The sequence below is a fragment of the Lepus europaeus genome, unplaced genomic scaffold (genome assembly GCF_033115175.1).
Source record: "Lepus europaeus isolate LE1 unplaced genomic scaffold, mLepTim1.pri SCAFFOLD_3_1, whole genome shotgun sequence".
Lineage (NCBI taxonomy): Eukaryota > Metazoa > Chordata > Mammalia > Lagomorpha > Leporidae > Lepus > Lepus europaeus.
In genome coordinates, this window is record NW_026909276.1 from 8,204,049 (window position 1) to 8,229,626 (window position 25,578).

Below are 25,578 nucleotides of genomic sequence, written 5' to 3' on the forward strand. Positions count from 1 at the left end.
TCTCGCGTGCCCAAAGCCAAAACAGGGTAAGCCTGAGCGGGGGCAGCGGGAGCGCCAGTTCGCAACTGTTTCCAGGCTTGTTGATGAAACTGTCTGCCTGAAAAAGGTGGCACATTTGGGACGTTTAATGGCCATGGCGGCACGGGTGTTAGATGGGGCTGAGGCACGCCTACATGACCGCCAGTAGGAGGCGCTGCGTCTTTAATCTGATGGGCGGGCACGACATCGATAGGAGGAGCCGTAGGCACTAGAGGGCGTAAACAGGCATCTTTTAACTTTTGCCGCAGCTGCGCATACGTAGGAGGCGGGGATTTAGGATCGCCGTCCCCTTCCCCCTCAGACTCAGAGGAGGCGGAGCCACATTCGGAGCCTGAGGCCAGTGAGGAAGTCTGGCATCCCGTGTCCTTAAATTGTATGAGGTCCCGGGCGCCGTCCGAGCTCTGAGAACGAACTTCCTCGAGAGCCTCGCGAACCGCCGTAAGAGTCGGGCGGTCCGCTCCCACCGACCTCTCCTCTTGGAGGCACGCCCGCAGTAGTTCCCATAAGGGGAGAACAACGGGGTCGATATCGGGTTCCTGGGGATCGTTAACTGTGCGCCGGAGATCCTTTCCTAATTTCTCCCAAGACTTAAGAGTTATTTGGCCCTCGTGGGTGAGCCACGGCGCAAAGAAATCAACACTTCCAAGGAACCTGACAAGTGTGGTCTTAGAAACCTTAATCCCTTTGCTACGCAATAATGCTTTTAACGGATTAAGCAACATTGAATGGCTAGATGAATTTCCCATTTTCAGTTTAAAGCGGGAAGACACGTCCGCTATCTTATTTTCAGTTTAAAGCGGGGGAACAAGTCTGCTATTCTTTCAGTTTAAAGCGGGGAAACACGTCCGCTATCTTAGGGTGCGTCCACCCTCCAACCACGAGATATACCTCACTCGCGGGGCCCAGACGGTAAGACTGACCTCGCTTACCTTCTACTTACCGGGCAACGTAGAGGAAGCTCCCCGTACGGGCCACCAGCTGCTCGGCGCCGTCCTCGTCCAGCAAGAGACAGAGACCGAACACTTTGCACGGGGTTCCTTTATTGCTCGGCAAGCAGGAGATCCAGCTTCGATCTCTTCTGGGCAGGAACTTCCCTTACACCCGCGTAGCAAGGGTTTATATGCACAATACACGTCACAAATCAGGTGATAGGCTAGAAGCGCGGGGATAGGACAATCTCGTGGCAAGGCGGGAAGGAGCGAGCTAGAGCGGGAAATCTAAGGCGGGAAGGAGCGAGCAAGAGCGGGAACTCCCTGAGATGAGGAAGAACCCGGAAGCAGGGAGTCGGCGCCATCTTAGGGGCACGGTTCCTCCGGTCTGGTTCCCTACAATATGAATTCATGGTTGAAAGAAATTTCTACAAATAGTTTTGTCAAAATATTGTGGTTGCTACCAAAATTAAGCATCTAAAAATGTAACCATCTAAACCTTGAATTATGTATTTAAAATAAATACTCAGGTGAATTTTTACAAACAGCATTTCAGTTACTCTGGATAAATATAATAAGTCCATATAATTCCACAGCATCTGGTTTCAGAGTCAACACAAAGTCAGAAAATTAAACCGCCATGTACACAATAGTGAATTCACTAAAGAAACCAGCGCTGCTTGCTATGAGGCAAGTGGTAGGAGAAGGCCAGGAATGGGGGCAGGGAAGCATCAGCACCCTGTCCTACAGCACAGACTTTGGCACCTGGGGAAATCTAGCAGAGCCTGGCAAGATGAGGCACCCCCAGCCTCCAGGACCTGCTTGGAAGCTGAGATACCTCAGCCAGCCCCAGGGTTCTCGGGTCTAATCTCAGAGCTGGACCCCATTGCTGATCTTGATGCCTTCAGTTCTAGCATCTAAGGCAGCCCACAAGGTGACTGTGTCCCCATGCCAACCCACTTCCCAAAGCCAATGCACCACAAGAAGATAAAAAGATAAAGTTATTTTAAAATGGGCAGTTTTGAGAACAGGTGCAAAATCACAGCACCATTAAATCACAAACAGATTTAGGTTTGCTCACTGTTTCTCAGTCCTCCCTTTCCTCTCTGTTCCCATGACTGCATATTTTGCTGCTATTCTGATGGGGAAAAATGCAAAATGCCTGTTTTCTCTTTTGTGGTTTGAAGAGTTATTTAGAGCTGGACTTGGGATCAAATTCAAGGTTTTCTTTTTCTGTGGAGTGTTTTACCCATTACATCTAAATGCTTGACTGTGAGCATCACTTTTCCAGGCCTTCCTGAGAGGATGCAGTTTATTTCCACAAGTACTACTCAGATATTATCTTTCATCATAGAACACAGCCACTGTTGGCATTCAGCTCATTTTTTTATCTGTAGACAATAAAATTCATTTGATCTGCCTTCTATATTTATTTTTTCACTTAATATGTTTCAAATGATATATTTTCAGCATTTTGTTTGCTTTCCTCCTGTTACAAATTTTATACTAGGACTAGAGGGCCAATCCATTGCAGTTACTCATAAAGTCTCTATTAGTCTTTTTTTTTTGACAGGCAGAGTGGATAGTGAGACTGAGAGAGACAGAGAGAAAGGTCTTCCTTTGCCATTGGTTCACCCTCCAATGGCTGCTGTGGCCGGCGCACTGCGCTGATCCAAAGGCAGGAGCCAGATGCTTCTCCTTGTCTCCCATGCGGGTGCAGGGCCCAAGCACTTGGGCCATCCTCCACTGCCTTCCCGGGCCATAGCAGAGAGCTGGCCTGGAAGAGGGGCAACCAGGATAGAATCCGGTGCCCCGACCAGGACTAGAACCCGGTGTGCCGGCGCCACAAGGCGGAGGATTAGCCTATTAAGCCACGGCGCCGGCCATTCTATGTCTTCAATAACTGATGTTTTCTGAATTTTTTTTGCCAAGTTGCAGTTTTTCCTCATCCTAAACCACAAGCCTCCCCATATGTATCACCACAGTGACACCTAGAACTTTAACAACAATTTGCTTGAAAATGGGGTGTTTTCAGAATTGGTGACTAATGATGGCACCATTCAAACACAAAAGGGCTTGGGCTCTCTTTCTGTTTCTCTGACCATTTCAGTTACTCAAGTGTATATAAACCCTCACAGTTCATGTGAATGCAAATTCTGTCATTTAGGGTTAGAAGTAAGTGTAGGGCTAGATATAGGATAAGTATTAGTGTTATTATTAGGACTAGGATGAGAGTTAGGACTGGTGTTAAGGTTTAGATTGAACGTTATTATTAAGGCTATTGTTAGGGTTGGGGTTAGGGTAAGATTTAGAGCTAGGTTTATGTTTAGTGTCGGTGCTAGTATTAGGCTTATGGCAAGAGTCAGGGCTAGTTTTAGGATTAGGGTTCTGTTAAGTTTAGGCTTAGGTCTGGGTTAGATTAAAAGCCATTGTTAGGGTTATGGTTAGGGCTAGGCTTAGGGTTAGGGCTAGACATAGAGTTATGTTTAGCTTTAGGGTTAGAATAAGGATTAGGTCTAGGACTAGTGTTATATTTAGGATTAGATTTGTGATTACAGTTATAGATATGGTTAAGACTATTGTTAGGCCTAGGGATAGAGCTAGGATTAGGGATAAGTTTAGGTGTAGGGCTAGGGATAGAGTTAGAGCTGTGGTTTTATATACATTATATATATAATATATACAATATATATATATATGGTTATAAATGTATATGGTTATATATCTATATATAATATATAGAGAGAGCTCTGGTTATATATAATATAAAGTTGTAGATGAAGTTAGGGTCATCATCACTAGGATGAGGCTTAGTCTTTGGTTAGCATGATGGTTAGTTTAAGGCTAGTGTTAGATATAGCATTAAAGTTAGCTTCAGGACTATGTTTAAGTTCACACTGAATGCTAGTTTGTTTTATGGTTAGGCCAAAGCAGAAAGATAGGATTAGTGTTGGGGTGAGATTTAAAATTAGTTTAAGATTAGGGTTATATTTAGTTCTATGGTAAATTTTAGAGTTAGAGCCAGAGTTAGGACTATGGTTAGAGCTAGTGTGATAGTTAAAGTTAGGACTATGGATAGGTTTTAGGCCAGGGTTAGGGTTAGGGTTAAGGCAGGGTTAGGTTTAAGTTTTGGTATTAGTGTTACGGTTAGAGGTGGGGCAAATATTAGGATTAAGGTTAATGCTTGAGTTATTAAGGCTAACTTTAGGGATAGGATTAGAGTTTAGATTGGGTTAAAGCACCATGTTAGGATACAGTTAGGATTTTGGCTAAGTATAGAATTAAGGTAAGGTTATGGTTAAGATGAGGGCCAAGTGTAGGGTTAATGCTTTGTCTAGGGATAGACCTAGTATTAGGCTTCAGAATTGGTTTAGATCTAGGATTAGGTTTAGGGTTAGGGCTAGGACTAAGACTAAGGCTAGGGCTAGGGCCAAGGTAAGGATTAGGGCTTGGACTAATGTTATAATTTGGTTTATTTTTATAAAATGAAAAGCAATAAAGACATAGTAATATGAATACCAATCATATTTTAAAAAATTCCTCCTAATAAATCTCATGTTAATTCTAAAACTGAGGTGAAAGACTGGAATTTAGGTGGATCTACAGAACATGGACACAGAGACAGACCATATCATCCCAAACTGGCTACTGCCTAAAAATAGGTGTTCGATTCCAAGTTTTAAAGGACATTTTAAAACTAACCAATGGCAGAGACATCTACGTTAACATATCCCAACTATAATTAAACTAAGGAGAGAATTACTTGGTTACTTCCCAAGAATCTTTAGTCAACTGATTTTAGTTGATCTTTCTTAATATTTGTTTTTCATTATGGTAGTTCAGTTATTTCCTTATGAACTATAAAACATTTGTTGAACCAGATAAACTAGAAAAGATAATATAAGGGCAGTTCAAAAGGTTTGCAGAAAATGGAGTTAAAAGTTGTTTATTTTGTGAATTTTTTAATGTATGCAGTTTTCTCAAAATAAACATGTCCATGAACTTTTTGAAGCATCCTCATGCATCTTAAGATACTCTTCCAGAATGATATGTCGACTCCACTGACTTATGTTACACATCCACATGAGTGGAGATGCAATCTCTAGGTTGTATCATCTTGATGTTTCTGTATGCCTTATACCACACAAAGAAGATCCCTGTCCATCTCTGACAGGATAATATTGATCTTATTCTCCAAGTGGGCACCCAGAATATCACAAAGGTCAGTAGGAAAGCCTCATTCAGTATTACTGTGTTCACAGAGGATGGCATTTATTCCTTAGGAAGTAGCATCCAGACCATCATAATGGGACATTCCACCTGTTGAGGTACAGGTCTGCTTCCACACCCTGCTCTCAGAACCAGCACACAGGGCCAAAGCTTTGACTCATGATGCTAAGGTCCTTCCTACCCCAAGAGCTAAGTAAATATGAATTAGTTTGAGGTGTCTTTTGATTCACTCAATCATGGTTGCCAGGGCAACAGATTCATCCAGGGTGCATGATTGACCCATTCCAGTATGTAGAGCAAAGGCTTCTGCTGTGAAAGAATTTCAGTTCTCTGGTAAAGTTATCTGTTTTGAGAGAGCTGAGCCACCACCTGTATCAAAGTCTTCTCTGTACAATCCAGGCTGATCCTTATTTTTCTCTTCATCAATCCTAGCAGAAAAAGAAGTGACAGGAACACCTTCAACTTCTCTCACTGCAGACACAACTTTATCCATATCTTGGGTATGCTTAATGTTGAATTGTACTCAGTGGTACCCTCTATAGGATAGCCATGAGTTTTGGAAGGATATATATGCCTCGATGTGCAGGCTCTAAGCCCTTTGGAAAACCACTTTTTCAATCCCTGGGGTGCAGCATCATAGGCTGTGTGAAGAGAGTAGATGCCAACTCTGATCTCCAAAGCCCAGAACACCAGGTGCTCCTTTCAGGACATCCAGGTAATATGCTTTATGTGTAGGAAAATAGGTGGAAGGTAGGAAAAGATGAGACCTGCCTTCTTATGCAGAGCCTCCTCCATCACCTTCTCAGTCAAGTCATTGGTCAGGAAGAATGTATTTATAGTTTTTGGTGGGCTTGGTTCCACCAGCAATCCAATATTGTCCCAACTCTCAGCAGACGACAGGGATGCAAAGTCATTCAAGGAGGAAATGAGTCTTCAGACCCATGAAGGAACAGGAAGAATTGCAGTTCAGAGATTACATAAACCAGACTGTCATGGGGACCAGGAGTAAGCAAGATGAGAGAAACTCCTGTCCATATTGGTCACTTTTTTTTCCTCTCTCTCTCTCTTCTAGTTAGCCTGGTGAACTTTTCCCCACGGAGTTTCAAGCCTCGTTCCCTCTAGTCTCCTCTTTCTGCTTGCCCGCCAGTGTCTCAAGCTATTGAGGTTCGGCTCACCTCGTGTTCCAGCGCTGGTGCATTGATTCTGCCGCTGGTGTCCCGAACTTGGGCTCCCACGCTCTCCACACAGGTCCACTGTGAATCACTAGTTCTGGAAGAGTTTCCTCTGCTGTTTTTTCCCCTACACTTCCTTGAACCTGCAGTATCTCCACTTTTATTAAGCTGTCCTTTCCCGGACTATCAGTGTGCTCCCTTCCTATTCCGCCATCTTGCCGCTCTCCACCTCACAATGTTTTTGGAAAGACATTCTTGAAAGGGCACTCACAATTTATTAATTGGTAAAGATTAAACACAACTTGGTTTCATGAAGACATTCATTTGCTACTGATTTTGTAAAAAGAAATAAAGTTAGTAAAGATAACATAATTTTAAGAATTTTTATCCAAATAAATTACAGAATTCCAAAGAAAGATCATGTGTCACTAACAAATGAACAATTGAAAAATAATTCAATGATATTAACTATGTTCCTCTTAATACAGGGATACTCTTGGGATGCCATGTTACCATTTTTCAATAGAGTATCTCCAGATTTTATATACCTAAAATTCCATAAAAAGCATGCATGTTGGAAGATTCCAAGATGGTGGAATAGGGAAGCACATATACTAGTGGTAACTAGTTTCAAAAAATGTTGGAAGCACATTATTGAGGAAGAGTTAGAGAAAACTGTGGTGGAAATTCTACAGGAGAGAAATGCCATGGATCTGTGTGGAAGATGCAGACATGCAGCATGAACACAGACACAACAGGATGCCAGCAGCCAAGAGGAGGAGAAAGCACCGGCTTTGGAGAATAAGGTGAGATCAGACTGCAGCAACCCATACCAGTGGTGATATAGACATAGGGAGACTTTGACGTGAGTCTGGCCTGGAGCTCTGAGGGGGAAAGTGTACCCACTGACCCAGTAAAAAACAAGGGGGGCATGTTTCTCTTACTACATTCACTAAACAATGGTGCCCAATAATCAGTTGAGAGAAGGTGTGCACCATTTTGGACAGAAACAGAAGATGCAGAAGCTCTTGTGCACATGCTCAGCACCTGGCTGAGACAAGATGCCATCTTCTAACAGTACCAGTGGCAGCAGCTTGAATGCATGCAACTTGCAACTGATGGGGAGAATTGGAAGCATTTGGTTGGTGGCTATTGTGCATGTGTGTGATCCAGAGATTCTAACAGAAGGAAAACTCCATGTTTCCCATTGACTTTGAGTCTGGCTGGGCAAATTGACTAGAGTCTGTGCACCCACATATTACTGAGGTCCCCGCAATCTCTCAGTGCTCAAACTGTCGAGGCTCTGGGAATGTCTCTGCCTCTCTGTGAATGAGACAGTCTAGCAAGGTGGATCAAATCCTCTGCACCCATTGACAGTGGGAGCCCTGTGTGCTGAGACTGTGGAAACTCTGACTGCATAAGAAGGCACAGGATATAGCTGGTTCTCTGGACAACCAATGTGAGCTGCTCTACAGGCACTTATCAAAAGAGAAAATTTTAGAAACCACAGGCAAGTGAAAAATGCTCAATATCACTAGTCACCAGAGAAATACAAATCACAATCACAGTGAGGTTTGACCTCACCCCTGTCAGAGTGGCTCTCATACAGAAATCAACAATCAACAAATGCTGGCCAGAATGTGGGGAAAAGGCATCTTAATCTACTATTGGTGGGAAAATAAACTAGCACAGCTATTGTGGAAGACGTATGGAGACACCTCAGAAACTTGAACATAGATATACCATATGACTCTGCAATCTTAATCCTGGGAATTAATCTAAGTGAAATGAAATAGGCATATAAGGGGCCAGCGCTGTGGTGCAGTAGATTAATGCCCTGGCCTGAAGTGCTGGCATCCCATATGGGCACCAGTTCTAGTCTTGCCTGCTCCTCTTCTGATCCAGCTCTCTGCTATAGCCTGGGATAGCAGTGGAAGATGTCCCAAGTCCTTGAGCCCCTGCACCATATGGGAGACCTGGAGGAAGCTCCTGGCTTCTGGCTTCAGATCAGTGCAGCTCTGGCCATTGCAGTCATCTGGGGAGTGAACCAGCAGGTAGAAGACCTCTCTCTCTGCCTCTACCTCTCTCTGTAACTCTGTCTTTCAAATATTTAAATCTTAAAAAAAGAAATAGGCATATGAAGTAGCTTTCTGTATCCTCATGTTCATTGAGCTCAATTAACAATAGCTAAGATATGGATTCAACCTAGATGTCCATCAACTGATGACTGGATAAAAATAATGTGATATATATATATATATATATATATATATATATATATATACTTATATATGTATTTATAATAAACAACTACTCAGCTATAAAATATAATGAAATCCCTTGTTTTGCAACAAAATGAATACAATTGAAAACCATTAAATTTAGTGAAATAAGCCAATCCCAAAAAGACAAACACCTTATGTTCTCCTTGATCTGTGGTAACTAATAGAGCAGCAAAAAATGGAATGTATAAGAGTGAAATTGACATTTTGAGAGTTTATGATTTTTTACAGCCCTTGTCTCTACTGCTGAACAACAGTGCTGTACTCTTTACTAAGTATAGGGTGAATCTTAAGAGTAAAAAGTCCACTGAAAGTAGATCAGTGTAGGAAGTAGGGCTGACACTGTGGAGTAGTGGGGAGAACTGTGCCCAGTTTCAGTCCCAGAGGCTCCACTTCCAATACAGCTCCCTGCTATTGTGTCTGGAAAAGATCAGATCACTCAGGGGCTTGAGCCCCTGCAACCACATGGGAAACTTGGAAGAAGCTCCTGGCTCCTGGCTTTGGACCAGCCCATCTCCAGCCATCGCAGCCATGTGGGGACTAAACCAGTGGATGGAAAATCTTTCTCTGTCTCTTCCTTCCTTTGTCTTTGTAACTTTGCCTTTCAAATAAAAAAATGAATAGATATTTAAGGAAAAATAAGACAGGGAATTAGAGAGAAAGGATGAATGAGAATGTGTGGGTGGGAGAGAGGATAAGGTGGGAAGTATCACTATGTTCCTAAATCTGTATATATGAAATATGTGAAATCTGTTTACCTTAAATTAAAAAAAATTAAAAACTGACATTTAATTTCAATAGCTGTGAAATAGAATAACTACAATAAAAAATTCTACTTGTAGGCCAAATAAATTTGAATAGTAATAAAAATGCAATATAATTTTTAAAATGGTCTGACTTTAACATGTATCATCCCAGATGATGTATTGGAAACCTAATACCTGGGACTGGTGCTGTGGCACTGTGGGCTGAGCCTCTGCCTGTGGTGCTAGCATCCCATATGTTACCAGTTCATGTTCTGGCTGATCCTCTTCCAATCTAGCTCTCTGCCACCTGAGAAAGCAGTGGAGAATGACCCAAGTGCTTTGACCCCTACATTGATATAGGAGACCTGGAGGAAGCTCCTAGCTCCCAGGTTCAGACTGGCCAAGCTCCAGCCATTGTTGCCATTTGAGGAGTGAACCATCAAATGGAAGATCTTTCTCTCTGTCTCTCCCTCTCTCTGTCTGTAGCTCTACCTCTCAAATAAACAAAATCTTAAAAAAATCCCCAAGACAATAGTTTCAACCCTCAGGAATAGATTGACACCAATTTTAAAAGGACCTTGAGGTGATAAGTTTTATCTCTTACACTCTCTCACCATGTAATGACTTCTGCCAAGTTAAGTTACAGGAATATGGCCCTCTCCTGATGGGGCCTCTTGATCATTGACTTCTCATATGACTGCAAGATACACTTTTTCTTTATAAATTACACATTGTACACCGGTTTTGTAACAATACAAAATAGACTAAGACTGAAAATAGATCAATACATATTTTCTCATCTTCAGGAAAGAGAGAAGGAAAATGGAGAGGTAGCATGTGGCTTAGCAGGTTAAACTGCTGCCTGGAGTGCTGGCATCCTATTTGGGCACTGATTCTAGTCCTGGCTTGGTTTACTTCTGATCACTCCGTATTAATATACCTGGAAAAGCAACAAAAGATGCCCTAAGTACTTGAGAGCGTGCACTCATGTGGGAGAATTGCATGAAGATCCTGACTCCTGGCTTCAGCTTGACCCAGCCCTGGACATAGCAGCCATTGGTGAGTGAACCAATGGATGGAATATTCTCATTCTCTCTCTCTGTCTCTCTCTCTCTCTCCCACTTCCTCCCTCTCTCTCTCTCCTTGTCTCCTCCCCTCTCTCTGTAATACTGCCTATTAAATAAATAAACCTTTAAAACAAAACAGAATACTAGCTTCTGGAGGATATCGTGTTAATTTAAAAAAAGAGAAGGAAAAGCACAGAACTTTAGAAAACCATGAGACTATTAAGTTTTTTATTTTTAAAATTTTTTTTGACAGGCAGAGTGGAGAGTGAGAGAGAGAGACAGAGAGAAAGGTCTTCCTTTTTGCCGTTGGTTCACCCTCCAATGGCTGCCATGGCTGGCGCGCTGCAGCCGGCTCACTGTGCTGATCCAATGGCAGGAGCCAGGTGCTTCTCCTGGTCTCCCATGGGGTGCAGGGCCCAAGCACTTGGGCCATCCTCCACTGCACTCCCTGGCCACAGCAGAGAGCTGGCCTGGAAGAGGGGCAACCGGGACAGAATCTGGCACCCCGACTGGGACTAGAACCCAGTGTGCCGGCGCCACAAGGCGGAGGATTAGCCTAGTGAGCCGCGGTGCCGGCCTTATTTTTAAAATTTTTAAAGATTTATTTATTTATTTATTTGAAAGAGTTACACAGAGAAAGAAGGAGTGGCAGAGAGAGAGGGGGGTCTTCTATCCACTGGTTCACTCCCCATCTGGCTGCAACAGCTGGAGCTGCACTGATTTGAAGTCAAGAGCCAGGAACCTCTTCCAGGTTTCCCAAGCAGGTGCAGGAGCCCAAGGACTTGGGCCATCTTCTATTGCTTTCCTAGGTCATAGAGAGAGCTGAATTGGAGGTGGAGCAGCTGGGACTTGAACCAGTGTCCATATGGATGCCAGCACTGCCAGCAACAGGCTTACCAGTTATGCCACAGCACCGGCCCCATTTTTTTTTAAATTTAGTTCATGTCTATTTTCTAATGAGAATAGGGAAGGATTTTTTAAATATTTATTTATTTGAAAGGCAGATTTACAGAGAGGTGGAAGGAGAGAGAGAGAGAGAGAGAGAGAGAGAGAGAGAGAGAGAGAATGAGAGAGGTCTTCCATCCACTGGTTCACTCCCCAAATGGCTACAAACAGCCAGAGCTGAGATAATCTGAAGCCAGGATCCAGAGCTTCTCCTGGGCCTCTCATGTGATTGCAGCGTCTCAAGGACTAGGATCATCTTCCACTGCCATAGCAGAAAGCTGTATGGGAAGTGAAGCAGGCAGGACTTCAACCAGCATCTACATGGGATTCCAGCACTGCAGGCAGTGGCTTTATCCACTTTGCCACAGTGCCAGGCCCATGAGATTTAGCAACCAACATAAAAAGCATACTTCAAAGAGTTTGCAGAAAGTTGAATTAAAAATAAGAGAAGACTGAAAATAAGCTTAAGAATAATTAAGTAATCACCTTACTGGAGAAAAATTAATTTTCTTTGATCTTGGAAATATATAGATGTACTTATGATCATAACTGGAAGAGAAGATGAATGGAGAGAGTTGTGATTGGGTTCACCCTTCGATTCCAATGTGCAAAATAAAATTATTATTGAAATGAATTGGAAGTGGAGTAGCCAGGACTTGAACTGGTTCCCATATGGGATGCTGGCACTGCAGGCAGTGGCTTTACCCACTATGCCACAGTGCCAGCCCCTATGTATAAATCTTATGGCATCAGTGGAGACATTATGTCATATTATCTATTCCACATAAACAGGGAATGGTGATCTGAATATGTGAAAATACTCAACCCATTCATGATGATATAAAGTATTCATGGACAAAAATTGTGTAACTTTTAGATATAGAAAGATACACATATTAAGTGATTTTGTAAAGATGAGTTTAGTTATACCAGTATAAATACACTAGTCATATGCTCTGTCAGAAGCAGCCACAGGATCTGCAAATGTTTGGAGTTACCAAGCTCACATCCTTAACCAGAAGATGTGGTGAATGAGAATTTAGAGTCTTTTTTAATGTATGATTAAATGAATAACTACAGTGAACTGGAAAATATGAATAAGAGGTTGGTGTTATTGGAAGTGGGTCCAATAGAGGGGGAATCCCCTTGCAGTACTATAAATGAGTCATATAGAACAATAGTGTGAATAAGCTATAAGGTGATGATACTCCAGATAAAATTTGCATCTGATACGTACCACTAAAGATGTACATGTTTAGGATTCTGAGCTTTGAAAAGAAGTACATATGAATGCAAATTCTTGCCATGTTATATTTTGCAAGGCAATTTTGTTATATTACTAAAACTTTGACCTACATTTCTCCTCACACGGAATCAGGAATTCAATCCATAAGTAGAGGTGTACTTCAAAGATTAAATAAGAAAAAATATACAAAACCCCATGGATATGCTTTTAACTAAACAACATTTGAAAAACTTGTTCTCTTGCTATTTATCATGGGACTCCAAATCCCATTAAGTTGGCAGGTACCAATGCCATCTTACTAGTCAAAGTGATCAGTTTAAGTTCATAATTGATCATAAAGATAGGATTAAGTGTCAAAGAGATTACATAAATAATATCATTGCCTGATAATAATAATTGATAGAATTAAAAAGCAGAGAATGATCCAACATGGGAAGTAGGATACACAGCAGACTCATAGAATTACAAATGCCCTAAACAGCGCTCTGGCCTCAGAATCAGCCCTTAAGGCATTCAGATCTTGCTAAAAAGCTCATGAGAGTTTCTCAGGCATGGAAAGCCAAGACACTGGCAAAAAATGACCTAAATGAAAGATCTCTGTGAGTGAGATCCTGGTGGAAAGAAGGGGCCATCAAAGAAGGAGGTACCTTTCTCTGAAGGGAGGAGAGAACTTCCAGTTTGATTTTGGCCTTGTCTAAATAAGGTCAGAGTTTGTGAACTCAAGAGACTTCCATAGCTTTGGCAGCTCATGACAAGAGCCTCGGGTGATCACTGACATCATAAATGAGAGTGTCAATTGTTAAATCAACAACAGGAGTCACTGTGCACTTGCTCCCCATGTAGGACCTCTGTCATTAATGTGTTGTAATATGAGAATTAACTGTAAAAGTAATCTTCACACAGTGCTTTATACTCTCCCTGTCTCCCTCTCTCCCCTTCTCCCTCCCTCTCTTCTGGAAAGTCTGACTTTCAGATAAGTAAATCAATAATTTTTAAAAAAGAAACTAAGAAAGCAGAACAGATTCAAGAAAAAAACAAATAAATATTTTAATAAGGACTCCAGAACAGACTATAAATGTGCTACTACTGCACTTTTGTCATTATGATGTACTAAAAGAAAAATAATTAATGTATATATTTTTTGACAGGCAGAGTGGACAGTGGGAGAGAGAGACAGAGAGAAAGGTCTTCCTTCTCCATTGGTTCACCCTCCAATGGCTGCTGTGGCCGGTGCACTGTAGCCCGCACACCTCGCTGATCTGAAGCCAGGAGCAAGGTGCTTCTCCTGGTCTCCCATGTGGGTGCAGGGCCCCAGGAATTGGGCCATTCTCCACTGCACTCCCAGGCCACAGTAGAGAGCTGGACAGGAAGAGGAGTGACTGGGACAGAATCTGGTGCCCCATCTAGGACTAGAACCCAGTGTGCCAGCGCCGCAGGCGGAAGATTAGTCTATTGAGCTGTGGCGCCAACCAATGTATATTATCATGTACTAATTTGAATGATTAATTATTGGTAATTAGAATTTAGTTTTAAATAAAAATATTTCAAGTGACAATATTCATCAGCCTAGTAGAAAATGGTTGAAACAGGCTGGCACCACAGCTCACTAGGCTAATCCTCCACCTGCGGCCCTGGCACTCTGCATTCTAGTTCTGGTTGGGGTGCCGGTTCCATCCCGGTTGCTCCTCTTCCAGTCCAGCTCTCTGCTGTGGCCCAGGAAGGCAGTGGAGGATGGCCCAAGTCCTTGGGCCCTGCACCCGCATGGGAGACCAGGAGGAAGCAACTGGCTCCTGGCTTCAGATCGGTGCAACACTGGCCATAGTGGCCATTTAGAGGGTGAACCAATGGAAGGAAGACCTTTCTCTCTGTCTCTCTAACTAACTCTGCCTGTAAAAAAAAAGGTTGAAACAAAGCACTCTCTTAATCTCACAAAGTCATGTGAATAGAAGGCATATCTAATTTATTCTAATAGGTCTTCCTAAAATTCACAAATTTTTTTCTGACAACAGTGAATTTGGATCATCATAGAAAATTCTTTGAAGGCTCTTGTTAAATGTGTTCCTCTCTGAGAAAGTAAATTTTACTGGATGAATCTACAAGAGGTAAATTTTTGATTTATAGAACATTGGAAAACCAATATACTTAGTCTCCAATTTCTGATTTACTTTATAGAACAGAAATTACACATATAAATTTCACCTTATCTATTTTTTTAAATTTTTACTTACTTATTTGACAGTCAGGAGAGAGACAGAGAAGTCTTCCTGGTTCACTCCCAAATGGCCACAATGGTCAGAGCTGGGCCAATCCAAAGCCAGGAGCCAGAGATTTTTCTGGGTCTCTCACATAGGTGCAGGGGTCCAAGCACTTGGGCCACCATCCTCTGCTTCCCCAGGTCATTATCACAGAGCTGGATTGGAAATGGAGCAGCTGAGACATGAACTGGCACCTGTATGGGATACCAGTGCCACAGGCAGAGGCTTAATGACTATGGCACGCACCGCTTCCCACTTTATCTAAATTTACAGTAAACCCATGAGTTGTACCACAACACAATTTTCCTTCCTTCCTTCCCTCCTTCTCTCCTTCCCTTGTTCCTTCCTTCCTTTCTTCCTTCCTTCCTTCTTTTCTTTTTCTTTCTTCTCTCTTTTTCTTTCTTCCTATTTCTTTTTCTTTCTTTCTTTTTCTTTCTTCCTTTTTGTTAATTTTTCTGTGTCATGAAGCTTGCACATTGCATCTAGGGACATGGACCAGGGAGAGAGGCTTATGATTACTGTGTGCAAATACTCTCCTCTTGAGGGTCAAAGCATCTGACAAAGTAGCTCTCCTAGATTAAGTCCTCAAGTGCCTCTCTCAATAATAAGCGAGAGAAGGTGTGCTAACTGAAGAACATCTTTGGTTTAATTAACTCTAGGAGGTCTGAGTGTTGCTGGGGTCCTCATTGGGCTATAATAATGGGTCATGAATCATTTGAGTGTGACTGTTCACCACATGAATCACTGATGCTGAAAGTTTCCTCTTATCTCTTCCAGCAAGAATCCTTAATGGCCCACACTGCTGCTGGTGCTGTAGAAACTTACAGTGTTGAAGGTGCAGTCCAAAATGGAGGCTGTCATGATGAAATTCTCTGAGTGCACTATTTTAATATCAGGCAGTGGGTTAATGCCCTGGCCTGAAGTGCCAGCATCACTTATATGCGCCACTTCAAGACCAGGCTGCACCACTTTTGATTCAGCTCCTGGCTCTTGGCTTCCAATTGGCACAGCTCTGGCCATTATGGGCAATTAGGGAGTGAACCATTAGATGAAAGACCTCTCTCTGCCTCTCCTCTCTCTGTGTTACTCTGACTTTTGAATAAATATATCTTTTTTTTAAAAAAGTTATTTGGCATATCACCTTTACTATAAAAATCACATCTGAGCAAGGTTTCGGCTCTGGATGCAACAGACTGTCACTGGCTAAGTGATAATTACAGTGTACTGACCTCTTCCAGATGGCAGCAGAACCCACAAGCACAGCCCCTTCTCTGTGATGACACCACTCCACATGCCCACTGCTCTCCTGCATGCTGCTCTTGAGCTCTAGCCTTTTAGTTTGCAACCAACCAACCACAGTTGGCTCTAATCACACACATCATGCTGCAAATATCACATGTTTGAGAGAGGACTTACTGTCACAGACCCACTGCTGTTTGGGGACAGGGATGGCTGAGCACACCCTGGCATCTGCTACTAAGAAATGACACAAAGGGCCCCAGATCTCAGAACTTATTCTTTGAGTGTTTACAGCATCTCTTGGTTTGGTTTGAAGAGGTCAATTATTTCTGAGTTTTTGGTCCAGCAGTCTGACAGCTACCAAGAAATTAATTCTCCCATTCCTTAATCAGGCATTTGAAACTTATTAACAATATGTGTATTTCTTCATCTTTGAATAATGACTACTTCTCTGAAGAAAACAATGAGAGACACCAGGCAGGTTTTCTCTGGTAGGGTAAATCACACTTAGTAATATATGATTCAAATTAGTAGATCATTTTCCATTTTGACTTAAAGATCCTACCAGTTCCTGCTTACTACGTTGTCTTCAGAACTCTTTCACATTAAATATGACTAATATACATTTCCATATTCTGAAAGAGAGTATAAAAACATCTCACAGCTTTTAATAAAACTTTCCTTTTCCCTTTTGCAGCAAATAGGCAAAGCCAGTTCAACACACCAGTATGAGAGGGGGAAAAAAAAGCTCAACAAATTAAAATAACATTCAAACCACAGCATTAAGTATGTCTACATCCAGCTCAACATCAACATTTATAATATATCAATAATTTTATCAGATTTTCTCTGTAGGGAACCTTTTTTAAATATGTTCAGATTATTTACAACTGTACAAGCAAAGCACACTCCCAAAGTGCACATATCTAATACAGTACCAACTATTTGCATTTACAGGATTTTTCAACAATCAGAAAAAAGATCACCTGTTTAAGATCCTTAAGGTATATTACAAAAACTGCTGCTAGTTCTTGTACTATGGTATGCTTACTCAGTAAAACTAGTGACAAAATACACACACAGTAACTGAGTAATTATGATCCACTCATGTCAACCTGGGGTGTATCCATGAACTCTTAGCTGTCTTATACAAAAGTTAAAGCAAAGTCATTTTCAAGTTTAAATGCAATTCAAGCCTTTAAATATTGGATGAAAATATTTTTTTAAAAAAACTTCAGTCTTGTTAAATAACATTTTATGGAATAAACTGTATGGTTACATGTAGCAGGAAATATTTTAATGTCTGCTGCTTAGAATAATTAAAGAAAAATGTTGGGGGCCAGCACCGTGGCTCACTTGGTTAATCCTCCACCTGCAGTGCTGGCACCCCATATGGGTGCTGGGTTCTAGTCCCAGTTGCTCCTCTTCCAGTCCAGCTCTCTGCTGTGGCCCAGGAAGGCAGTGGAGGATGGCCCACGTACTTGGGCCCCTGCACCCACATTGGAGACCAGGAGGAGGCACCAGGCTCCTGGCTTCAGGTCGGCATAGCTCTGGTCATGGTGGCCATTTGGGGGATGAACCAATGGAAGGAAGACATTTCTCTCTGTCTCTCTCTTTCACTATATAACTCTATCTGTCAAATAAATAAAGAGAATAATTTTAGGCATTTTAAGACAAAATAATTTATATTTAAATTTATTATAAACTTGATAACTTTAGTGCTTCCTTGTTCAGAAGTACAACACTTCTAGAAGTGAATCAATGAGACCCTCATCTTGGAGGTAAAAAGAGCAACAATTTTTGTCCTCCACCAGCCAAAGAGGGGAATAAAACTACAAACACTACTCTCACACATAACTTTTAAATCCATGTGCTGATGCAGAGGTTCAGGAAGACATTGTCATGGAGTTAAGATGAGAACTCTTCTGAAAGAGTGCCTGGGGGTTGGGGAACATGGACAGAAATGTGCATGGAGCAGGTGCACTAGGCCAAGAGCCAGAGCAGCCAGCTCACAGGGATCCAAACCATTTCATGATACAACATACTGGCAGCATGTCAGTGGCCAAAAAAGTATATTTTCATTTAGGTTCTATTCACTTGTTTTGAATTGATTTTAGGTAATAGCCACTTGCAATTGAGGGGAGAAGCTGGCTACTTGCTGACAGGATGTCAAAACTCAAAGCTTTCAGGTTTCTCTAGGGTGTTCTCTGCAGATTATTTCTGCCCACTGTATCAAAAAAGGCCTATATGTACATTTATATGTATTTTTAAATGCTAGAATTATTTGTTAACAGTTTAGATGAAAGCACAGCTCCCATGCCAGTGTGTCAGTGACCTGACACTGCCAACCCCCTTCCACCTTGAGGCTAAGGCCACCCTTGACAGCCCTCATCCATCTGCTGGGGCATCTGAGATACGCACTTGTAGATCAATATAATTTAAAAAAAATAAAGTAGTATAGTTCCCTTAATTTAGAAAAATTCACTATATATAGCTTGCATTCAGAACCACACAGAGGCTTAACAGAAAACACCAATCTGTTGGGATAAATGCATTTTCTATCCTAAAAAATCAGACTTAAACATCACCTCTAGTTAAGCACCAATGAAAAATAAGGTTTCTATTAATTAAATCCTGAAAAATAGTTTTTTTAGAGGGGGAGAATCTGACTCACAGAAGAAAAAATAACTTGCAGGCATTCCATGGGGCTCACAGATACTGCAACTGCCCAACCAGCCACTCATCCTCATACTGAGTGGGAAAAGTGTTTCATTTGTGGCTAACGCAGCTCTTTGCAACCCCTCCCAGACATAGAATTTTTACTGATGAGACTTGGGGGTAGTGTTCTGTCCTCTGTGAAGACACTTTCCAACAGCTGGTGGTGAGGGCCAGTGCCCAGGCTGCTTCCCCTGGTCTTTGGGGACTCTGGGAATGGACTTGAGGACAGGGGGCTCCCTCTATTTCCACACAGGTGCAGAAAGCTTCTTCTCCTCCTTCCTACAACTGCCATCATTTGACTTTTGTTCTTTTGAGGGTTGCAGTGGAGAAGAAGGTGGCTCTCTACTCGTTCTCTGACAAATCTGGGCATTTGCAATTCTGTGGCAGCTCCATGCACCTGCTCTGATTTACACACAGTTGTAGTAAGGACAGAAGGGAGTCTGTCCACACTGAGGGTTTCCCTCTGCTTTTCTGCCACCTTGGGATCCTCAGGTAAATGAGCTAGGGATGGGGATCATTCATACATTGCTGATACAGCACAAGAAGCCAGCGGTGAGGGCTCTCTGGGGACCACTACAGGAATAGTGTTCCTACTTGCATCTGCATGGGGGCTCCTTTCCTTTGATAATCCTATTATCAAGCTAGATAGCCTGTTTTCAAACAAGTCCTCTGTCTTCAAATTGCCTCAGCTCCAGGTAATGGGGGGAAGTTGGACAGCCCCAGTTCAAAGTTTGTGATGGAGGCTTTGGTCGTGTTGGAGACTGAGTTTGGCTGCTTGTAAACTTTTCCTCCCTTTTCTTCTTATAGCCAAAGGAATTTTTCCTGCTTCTGGGAGGATACTGTATGAGTGAAGTCAGAGGAGAGGCTGCAGGCTTGAAGGTTGGAGATGTAAACCCATGTATAAATCCAGTATTTGGAAATAGTTACCAAGGGTGGATTGAAATAGCTATGCATTAATGACAATGTCTGGGAGCAGTCAGGCTGTACAGAGGAAACTCTTGTTGGGGACTGTATACTGGAGGTAAATAAATGATGTGTAACACTGCTATGTATAAAGGTTCATGTAGAGAGACCTAAATCCATTCTTTGGCAAAAATGGGATTATAGCTATTTCCTTTGCTTTTAGCTGCACTTTAATTGGTTTTCCTTGAAAAGTTTTGACTTTTCGCAGGTATTTGTAAGCCTGTTGTGCATCAACTTCTGCTTCAAATGTAATAAATCAATTATCATTATGGGCAAATTCACAGTTTATAAATTTCAGTAAGTTATTTCCTTTAAATAGTGCTTCTACTTCTTCCATAGGGGTAGATTCAGATATTTCTCGCAATATTACTATGCAATGATTTTGATTTGGCCTTACTTTTTCTGCCTTCTCATCCACCTTAGCACTTCAACAATCAAATCCACACTAGTACTGATTTTCTTGATATGGTCAAGGTTAGCTACCATTGTAATTTGAGCATACTGATCACTATCCATCTGTGATGTAAGATAGATGGCACTAGCAAGAGTCTCCCTAGATAAACAGAATTCCAATTTTTTTAAGTACTTCTTGAAAATCTTCCTGGCTTTCTGGTTGAGATGCATTTCCTCCTGTTTCACTGTTTTCAGGTAGAGATTTGTATTCTGCATGATCCAGAGCCAAAGCATTCATGTCTGTTTTGACTCAGGTAAATCTGGTAATGCTTCATTCTCATGACTTTGTCACCATCACCATTGACATCCAATCCCTGCAGGCTGCAGTCTGCACCATGCCCAGCTGTCTCCTCCCATGCAGCACTCAAACCGACAGCTACACTACTTGCTTCCAAATGTAACATAAGTCCCCCACACTTTCGCATTAGGGTTTAGCTCAGAAACCTTAGTTGTCGGTACCTGACTCAAAGCTGGGATTGAACTTGTTTGAGAAGTGGTTTGAGATATAGGACCATTCATCAGATGAGAGCTGCCCTTGCCCTCTTGACCTCACTGTGCCTGCAGTTCAGCCACAACTTTAGCGTCCTGACCAGAAGTCATGGGTTCCACTAGGAGAAGTTTAATGTAAACTTCAGGATGCTGCTAGCTTTGCCCGCCTTGCCCAACTGGCCTCTGGGGGACTCCTTGCTGCAGCCCCGGTGCCCGGCGACCACGCGACATGGAGGGAGAGCTGAGGAGGGAGACTAGGAAGAGGCGGCACTGCAGCACCAGGCTGGACGCAGGAAGCAAGGGCCGGCATGGGCCGGGTGCAGTGGCGGAAGCGGATTCTTCCCCTTTCGGGCCGAAAATGTCTCAACCTTGAGACTCTGGATCTCCAACACTCCTTCCCTTCGCATAAGAACACACTTAAAAAATCCTTAAAAGGTTGTGTGTGAATCAATCTGGCAGAAATTCACTAAATACCGTTGATAGCATCCATCATAGCATAGATGGGAGACTGAGCAGAGCCCAGCATCAAACCACCGTGCTTCTGATAATACAGGGCCCACATTTTCTCAGAAAGGAACACTGGAGGGACCCCCGTAAGGTGGGTCAGAGGCAAAAGTGCTAAAAGGATAATAACTGGGCATTCTCAATGAATAGGACTCACTCATGGTATTTCTGTAAGTTTGAAATAATTTCAAAATTAACTACTCTTAAAATGACCAATTTGTAAGATGACAATATCCATATCATGTTAGTAAAGCAGGGGCAGCAACAAATACTATGAAAGCTAAACCTTACCCAATTCTTATTAGGCCAAAGTTGTAAAATTTGTCCCCTTCTAAGCATCTACATGCTTGTGTGGAGACTGCACAAAAAATAGAATAACATTCACAATGCATTTCTTTTTTGGGAATATATTTGTGATAGTTTGGAAACAGCTTGATCTTTCTATTTTAAAGGTTTTGAAAACCCTGTTGCTCTTTAAAAATAATTATTTTATTTTTGTACTTGAAAAGTAGAAATGGGGTGTATCTCAAATCTGTTGGTTCACTCCCCAACTTTATGCCACAACTGGGGCAGGACCAAGTTGAAACCAGAAACCTGAAACACAATCTGGGTCTCTACAAGGGTGGCACAGACTCAATTCCTTTAACCCTCATCACTTTTTCTCAGAATGCACACCAACATGAAGCTGGAGTCAGAAGCAGAGCTGGGACTTTTCCCAGGCTCTCTGACATGGGATGCAGGCATCCCAAGCAGTGGTCACACCACTAGGTCAAATGGCCACTCCTTAATTTTTAATTTAGTTTTTATTTGGAAGTCAGAGAGACTGAGAAAGACAAGCAGCAGAAATCACTCATCTGTTGGCTTACTACACAATGCCCACCACAATCACGGCTGAATTTGATGAAAGACAAGAGTCAGGAGCTTCATCCAGGTCTTCCATATGGTTGACAGAAATGCTTGGGCCATTATCCACTGCTTTTTCAGACAAACTAGCAAGAATCTAGACTGTAAGAGGAGTTGCTAGGACTCAAACCTGCACTCCTCTATGGGATGCCAATGTCAGAAGAGCAGCTTAACCTATTGAATCACATGCTAGTTCCTACATCAATTCAAACCAGTTCACTCATTCTATCCTATATGTATTCAAAGAATGCAAAGCTGGGCATCCCCTCCCTTTCCTTATTTTAAAAGTCTCAGTCCTGCTCCACCTCAGAAGAATCATGGTTCACTTTAAACTGAATCTGTCTCCCAATTTGCAATCCTATTCTGCATCTGAAAAAATCTCTCTGATTTTATTTTAATCTCATTTATGACCATTTGCTTTATATAATCCAGGACTCTCTGGTCTTGTCTCCTTGCCTACTGGTATATTTGAGAAAATGTTTTTTAATATGTATTTTCACTTCCCTTGGGTGAATACCTGAGCGTTAAAATGTTAGGTAAGTGAATGCTACATTTTTTTCCCTAAAAACTCTTCATTGAATTAGAATCCATATGTCTTACTGCTTATAAAAGATGTTCTTCAGAATCACATCCTCTACAGCTTTCCCTCAGATGTCTCAAGCGGGGTCTGAGCTTCCTTGGTGACATCCATAATCATATCCCTGAATGTGACTAACTCCTACAATATGGACATCCTTGCTCAGCCAAGGCCATCAGGTCATAACTGTACCAAAGGGGTGGCTCTATGGATAGAAAATTTGATTTCTTCTGTGGTGAGGATTCCCTTCTCTCTTCTCTGGGGTTTCCAATCATCAGTTATCATTTTCCTTGTATCTGTTACTATTATTATTTACTTATTTGAGAGGCAGAGTTTTAGACAGAGAAGAGAGAGGGAGCTCCTCCATCATCTAGTCCATTTCCCAAATGGCCACAATGGCCAGAGCTGGGCCAATCCCAAGCCAGAAGCCAGGATCTCCTCTGGGTCTCCCATGTGAGTGCAGAGGCCCATGCATCTGAGCCATCTTCCACTGCTTTTACAGGCCATTATCAGGGAGCTGGATTAGAAGTAGAGCAACCAGGACACCAACCAGTGCCCATATGAGTACCACAGGAGGAGGATTAGCTTCCTATACCATAGTGCCAGTCCCATCTTGTCTCTTAATCCAGTCTATCTGCTAAATGGGAAACAGAATATTTCCAATTTAATGTCATCTCAACAGTCATTCAAAATATTGTCATGTAACATTATTTTTTTATTGTTACATGCCTTTTAAATCTATAGCCAGGGGGCTAGCATTGTGGCATAGTGGGTAAAGAAACTGCCTGTGACACCAGCATCTCTTATGGGTGCTGGTTCAAGACCTAGCTGCTCCAATTCCAATTCATCTCCCTGATAATATGCCTGGAAATACAGTGGAGGATGGCCCATGTGCTTGGGCCCCTGTACCCATGTGAGGGATCTGAAAGAAACTCCTGACTCCTGATTCCAGCCAGAGCATTGTGGCCATTTGAGGCATGAAACAGTGGAAAGAAGATCTCTTGCTCTCTTTCTCTCTCTCTCTCTCTCTCTCTCTCTTTTTTCTCTGTGTAACTCTGACTTTCAAATAAATAAATAATTCTTTTAAAAAATCTTAAATCCACAGATAAAAGTAAATAAAATTACTCTTCATATATTATATGTATTTTAAAAATATGGATAAGAGGAGCCAGCAGATCTAGTAGTTACATGCCTGAATCCTACATTACAGTGCATAAGTTTATATCTTCATCCAGAACCATACTCCAGTTTCCTGTTACTGCAGACCCTGGAAAGCAAGGGTGATGGTTCAACTAACTGGGTTCCTGTCACACATTTAGGAAACCTATATAGAGTTCTTGACCCCACCTTAAGTATTGACACAATCTTGACCATTGCAGATATTTGGGAGTGGACCAGTGACAGGGAGCTTTAAGCCTAATAGTTGATTTTATTCTGCAGCCAATCTTTTACAACTACCTTGATACACAGAAATCTTTTCAAAACCAGACCATTCTGAAATATTTAGTTTGCATGCTCACACACTGATGCTTAATGTGATGACCAAATATCTAATTTGGTCACAGTAGTCTGGATAACAAAGGTTACATGTTGGGGTATGCAAATGAAAGGAACAAAGGACATGGGGTCTCTTCCTCCACAAAGTGTGCACAGACTAACCAGGTGTGGTTTCTTTACTGATAAGGATTATAACAGCCTATTGTAGAGCACGTGCATGTGTTCATAGAACTAAGGTTTCTCTGAAACATATTTAGCAAGATACATTAGATAAACATTGTGAGAGTCCTGAATCCACACTGGTCTGAGGTGTCTCCCCCACTCTTTCTTGGCATCAGAAAGCAAAAACCCAGAGGTGCTGTGCTTATGGGGAGCCTCATCATTCCCACAAATCAGGCCTGAGAGACTTTCTGTGCCTCACTGTTCCCGCAACTGCCCCTAGTTATAAATCAGGCAGACATTCCGTGCCTCCTGGTATCAAGTATCTTCTCCAGCTGCTCCAGCCCACATCCCACATCCCTTTGTTTGGCTTCTCCAACTTATCTCCCACCTCCCTTTGTACAAGTTCCCTATAAAATCCCAGCCCTACACCTGAGCCCAGAGCACCTCTCCCTCTGAGGATACTCCTGGCAGTTCTTTGCCCTAAAACTTTTTCTTTGCTCAGCATGGTCTTGGTTGTAGTTCTCAGTCATGGTTACAAACCCTAACAAGCATGTCTGAGAAAGCAGCTGCGTGTTCTTGTGAAGCCTACATTCTCACAAGGGCTCAATGCTCTTCTTGTTAGTAGGTCATAAGCTATCCTTAATCATTATCTGAGGTCACATGCTGTGTACTAGGAAGAAAATGTCTTCACTAAGAGTGCTCTGGCAGAAATCTTATTCTCCACAGTCACACTTTATCATCTTTACAAACCTGCCTGGGAACAACCAGGTTGACCAGATCTGAGTCCACTGTGTGTGTGAATGAACGTGACTTTTTGCTTCATATCTAATGCTGTTCCTCTATTTTGGATTGCATATATGTTTGTGTGCTTATGCTTTGATTCATAGTAATTCCTCATGTTAAACTGTAAATAAAATAAATGAAATGTTGAAAGAGAAAAAAAGAATTTATCCAATTGTTCCTATACATCCAATAATTTTTTAAGTTTAAATTGGTGAACACAAATGAATAACTCCATCTTGCTCTTCTATCCAACACTCTCATTTCTCCCTCACTCAATGTTGCTCAACCTCCCCCAGTACCTTTAACACTGATTGAGCTCACTGCAGGAGTATCTGTCTCCCCACTGCATTGTGAACTTCTGCCTTCACTCAACTCTATC

At 42.1% G+C, this 25,578-nt stretch overlaps 2 pseudogenes; both read right to left on the reverse strand.

The window, feature by feature from the left end:
* Positions 1 to 5,103: 5,103 nt before the first annotated feature.
* On the reverse strand, positions 5,104 to 15,772 carry LOC133755173 (NIF3-like protein 1; annotated as a pseudogene).
* Positions 15,773 to 18,969: 3,197 nt separating this feature from the next.
* On the reverse strand, positions 18,970 to 20,884 carry LOC133755317 (la-related protein 4B-like; annotated as a pseudogene).
* Between the last annotated feature and the right edge of the window lie 4,694 nt (positions 20,885 to 25,578).